At 39.0% G+C, this 4,947-nt stretch overlaps 2 non-coding genes across 2 annotated transcripts; both read right to left on the bottom strand.

Moving 5' to 3' along the window:
* Positions 1–1,948: 1,948 nt before the first annotated feature.
* Positions 1,949–2,070, bottom strand: TRNAL-CAA (transfer RNA leucine (anticodon CAA)). Its single transcript has 2 exons — positions 2,033–2,070; positions 1,949–1,993 (listed from the first exon to the last, which is right to left on the bottom strand). It is a non-coding gene; the product is annotated as a tRNA-Leu (tRNA).
* A 540-nt stretch (positions 2,071–2,610) lies between these two features.
* Positions 2,611–2,734, bottom strand: TRNAL-CAA (transfer RNA leucine (anticodon CAA)). Its single transcript has 2 exons — positions 2,697–2,734; positions 2,611–2,655 (listed from the first exon to the last, which is right to left on the bottom strand). It is a non-coding gene; the product is annotated as a tRNA-Leu (tRNA).
* Positions 2,735–4,947: the final 2,213 nt, after the last annotated feature.

Below are 4,947 nucleotides of genomic sequence, written 5' to 3'. Positions count from 1 at the left end.
AATAATTTTTTTTCATTTATTTATTTTTTTATTGGACATTCTTAAGTGAAAAAATAATAAAAAATAGCAATTGAAGGATTAAATGGTAGTTTATCAAGGTATAAATTTAAAAAAGAACAACTTTGCTTTATCTTTACCATTCCACCTTTAATTAAGTTTTCGAGCAAAGAATTAAGAATTAAGAATTCAAGCAAAGAATTAAGAAATCTTCGAAATGTTTTTCATCTCTCTCTTTCTTTACACAATCTTCTTTGTCCCTATCAAACTACATTTCAATGCACTTGTCAAAGTTCTCATTCCACCCACCCATACAAAAAAATTAAACCACAACAACAAAAAGAAAATAGAATTGTGGGAAAATACACACAATACATATATTACAAAGAATACAAGAAAAAAAAACTGAGTGCCACGCGTGGCACTATAGGCGGTAGGCAACCAACTAACTTCTCCTACTAGATCGCCTAGACCGCCCACTCCCACTTCCTAGACCTTATACGCCCTACCGCATTTCAATGGCCAACTCGAAACTCAATTTAAATCCAGTGCATATGCAAAGTGTCACGTAATTTCAATTACACAGCATGAAAGATAGATAGAAAATGGGGAAAACAGAAAGACACAGAGAGGAAGAGAGAGAGAGAGAGAAAGATTGGAGAAGAGCAGGAAAAAACGAGTGTTTTATAAACTAAACCAAGTGACGATGGTGCGTGCCAGTACCCGTGCCGTTCCTGCGCTTAAAGTGGGCGCCAAACGCGTGTTGCATGTCAATCACGATTGTTGCTGCTGCACTTGTTGCCCTCCAACAACAACAACCACGACAACGACGACGACAACAACAACATCGTTGACTACGACGGAGAGAACACAGTAAAAGAGAAAACGATGGGAAAGAAGAAAAGTGGCAAAGCCAAAGAGTCGACAATGGACAAGAAGCGGCTTAGTGACCCATAATGCGTTTGCCAAGACTTGAATCGAGTTAGGTGCCACATCGGCGCACCGCCCCATCCTAATTCAATTGCACTCCCACACACACACACACACTCAATCCTGCTAACCTTGTAATCTACATCTCAAACGTCGCCTACGCAACATGTTATGCTCTTTTTCTCTCTCTCTCCCTCTCTCCCTTTCGGGGTTTTTTTTCTCTCTCTTTTTTTTTTTTGTCTCGTTTTCCTCCTGCAGCTGCATTTTTGGCGTAACTAATTTGTTGGCGTCACAAATCCGTTTTAAGCGTTGTTACTTGTTACTGGTTAGCTGAGCAGGGAAATTGATTTTGTTTCGTTGTTGTACAGGCTTGACATATGGACTTTTCAGTGGCCAAGAGCAAAAGCAACCACAAGCCTTTTGTTCGAACGTTACACGTGTCCCTCTGCCCATCCATCCCGTCCGTCTGTCCGTCTGCTCATCCACTCGCCCGTGTTGTGCTCGACACCTGCCCCATGACTGATACATATATTTTTGTGACAGCGACAATGACCATGGCCTGTTGCATTTCGGGGGTATTTAGCGGTTTTCATTGCATCATTAATTTTGATGCGCTGACTGGAAGCAACATTGTGTTTGGGTTCATTATGGAGTAGTTGGGTATGGGTCCTAACACAGGGCAGGCACCGGTCCGTTCACACTAGGTTATTGAACCCACTACAAAATTTTGTTAAACGGACCGGGGGCAGCAGTTAACTGATTTTAAAATCTACAGACAGTGACAATATAGTATGTGAGAGAGTGGGAAGACCGTTAAATAGTACTCTAAATTTACACAAATTGTGAGTCGCTCTTGAACCTGAGCCACATATTTAACAATATTATTTATACATTTAAATCATTGTTTAATCTTCTCGGAGACTGTTGAGTAAAAGTCTATTTAAAAATAATTAAAAGTAAAGTAAATTTAAAAGTAAATGATAATATAAATATTATTTTAAAAATATATCAAAAAAATTCTTGTCAGAAGTGGGATTCGAACCCACGCCCTCAGAGAGGACCAGAACGCTCATACACTTTCGTTCAGAAAGTAAGACTGTTAAATCTTGAGTCTGGCGCCTTAGACCGCTCGGCCATCCTGACATATATTTTAGCTCGGTTTCAATTGTCGTCCAGAAGCCACGAGAAATTGTATTGTGTAAATTATTTAATTTAAATTATTGTTAAACAACAATTAATTCGATTTCATTAATTTATACTGATTTATGCTTTATATGTACATCCACTTTTTTCAGTATTGAAAAGATACACTTTTCAACTCATATAAATGTCTATGTTTTTATTTTTGGCAACAAGTTCTAGTTATATCAACAAATATATATCTATATATATAAAATTTTTTTTCATTTTATTTAGCACAGAAGCAAAAATAATTATAAACATAACTCTCAACGCCATAGAAATGTTAATTAAGTTGCGGAGGCAGAAATTTCATCCATGGCGTAAGGGCTAGAGACTGGGTCTAACAATAAAAGGTTAATGGTTCGTGTCTCTGCAGTAACTTTAAAGAATTAATAGACTTAATACTTTTTTCTATGCTTTTTTGTGCGTTTCAAATATTATTATAATTTAAAAAATATTCAAGTCATAAAAATTAAAACAAAAAAAAACAAAAAAATTATTTGTCAGAAGTGGGATTCGAACCCACGCCCTCAGAGAGGACCAGAACGCTCATACGCACTTTCGTTCAGAAAGTAAGACTGTTAAATCTTGAGTCTGGCGCCTTAGACCGCTCGGCCATCCTGACATATTGAACGACGTCGGCCAAAAAGTCCAGTAGAGCTTCCCTTTTGATTGTTTCGCTAAGAGAATATTTTATATATTATATATTGCCATGGAAAAGGTGCGTTAGATAACAAATTTCTATATTTAACACACTCAGCGTGTGTGTGTGTGTGGGTGCATGTGTGCGTGCGAGTGTGTGTTTGTGGAGGCGATAAAAGCTTCTGTGTTTGTTTGTTGCTATGTGGTTAAGTGCCGAGTTGTGCAATCGCCATTTGATGCTTGGCTAAACGTTTAACGCAAACGTAATCGGTAACCTGAGCAGCTCGTTTCCGGCACAGGGCAATCAAAACGAGAGAGAGGGAGAGTGTGAGAGGGAGAAAGGGGAAAAAGAGACAGAGAGGAGATGTTGTTGCCTGGGGCCTCATCATAAAAATCACACAAAACCGCAGCAACAGTCCCAACAATTGATGCGCCACGAGTTCAAGTCAATTGCAGAGCCCGCAGGCAGACGGGCCAACACATAGTGACGAACGGAAAGGGACGGGGTGGGTGATGGCGAGGAGTGAGGCTGAAAGCAGAAGCGCGTGTCGTTGCTCCCCCGCCCCAATCCCGACCAATTGTTTCTCTGGGTCTCTTTCTGTCTGTGCCTAAAAACCACAGGTTTAACCCCCTGCCAGCTGTTGTGATGTATTTGTCAGTTGAAAAAAAGGAAAATGAATAAAAATTGAAACACTAGAAGTAAAAATTCTGAATACGAATTGGGCTATACTCTAGCCAATAGTTTGGGATCTTCCAACAGTTGCATTAGTCTACTTTGAGACCAACAAATCAATCAATTAGGTTATTACTTGCCGCCTTAACTAATCACTAGGATATCGCTCAGTCCAAGCGACTCTGGGAAGGTAAGAGTATAATCATATGATATGCAAAGAAGACTAACTTCACAATACATAAGGATATGGCTATCAAATGCAGCAGCAGCAGCCTAGTGCCAATGCCAATGCCAGAGCGCAGAGGCGGAGCATGGCATGAGATGGGATGACGATGATGTTGGCATTGAAATCGAATTCGACAACCCAAGACACTTCAAACGCATGCAAAAACGCATGGAAACAATGAGATTTACGTGCTTCCAGCTGTTATGGACTGCAATCGGATACATGGTATCCCAGCTTGGCGAGACTGAGGCGTTTATGTATGTGTATGGAGAGTAGTAGTAGGTGAGGGGGGCTGGGTTATTACAATGCCACTCACTGGGAGGCAAATGGTATATTTTCGGACTCCCTGTGCATGTTCAAACTGTACGTAATGACATACAGACGGGGCGGCATAAGCTCAGCTCTCACTCTCAGTCATTCTCCTCTGTCGGCCTGTCTGTCGGTCGGTCTGTCTGTTTGGTCAACCAAGCCGAAAAGTTTGTTGTGTTAATTTTCAATGCATAAAATTCATACGATGCTTGACCCCATATCCATTTGAAATGAACGAGGTAGAGAGAGATTGGGTGGACACGAGGTCTAGACTCGTCTCGAGTACATTGCATGGCATCAGTTTTCAATGCAATTGAATATGGATGTATGTATGTATAAGTTAAATTCAGTCGTCTGCATTTTGCTCTTGGTAATCATAGCCGCCCTTTTGTTGGACCCGAGGTTTTACCTTTTTGTCCCACCACCACCTGTCCGACTCTGGCAAGTAATTCAATGCCTTTAATTGTTAATATTTAAGAGGCTATAGAAGGCATATCATTTGACTAATTGTCTTTTTCGACCTCACATGTCTCCGTGTGTGTGTGTGTGTTTGTGTGTTGACAGCAAAGTTCGCCAGGGGGTTATTTCAGGTTAAGAGTGGTTGTTAGTTTTGTTTTACAATTGCAACTCAGGTGTTAAATGAAAAGCAAAATAATGAAGCGTATTATAAATATCAAGTGTGACTTATACTAAAAATACATCCATATATGGATTTTACTTTATTTTATTATTATTCTTTTATTGTATTTTAGATTCGATATTTCAAATTTTCACAAATAACTATTCAGAGGAAAAATTTAAAATATTCTAATAGACTTTTCCTAAGCAAACTCTGTCGTGAGAAACCTTTTCGCAATATCTATTCAAAAACGTGTGTATAAATAGCAACAAATAGTATTATAATATATGCATAGACAAAAACAAAATCTGAATTGGATAAATTTAGATTTTAAAAATATAAACCATAAAAAAAAAGAAATCACAACTT

The sequence above is a fragment of the Drosophila tropicalis genome, unplaced genomic scaffold (assembly GCF_018151085.1).
Source record: "Drosophila tropicalis isolate 14030-0801.00 unplaced genomic scaffold, ASM1815108v1 contig_694, whole genome shotgun sequence".
Classification (NCBI taxonomy): domain Eukaryota; kingdom Metazoa; phylum Arthropoda; class Insecta; order Diptera; family Drosophilidae; genus Drosophila; species Drosophila tropicalis.
The sequence above is the reverse complement of the archived record's forward strand: the minus strand, read 5'-3'. Positions and strand labels throughout refer to the sequence as shown.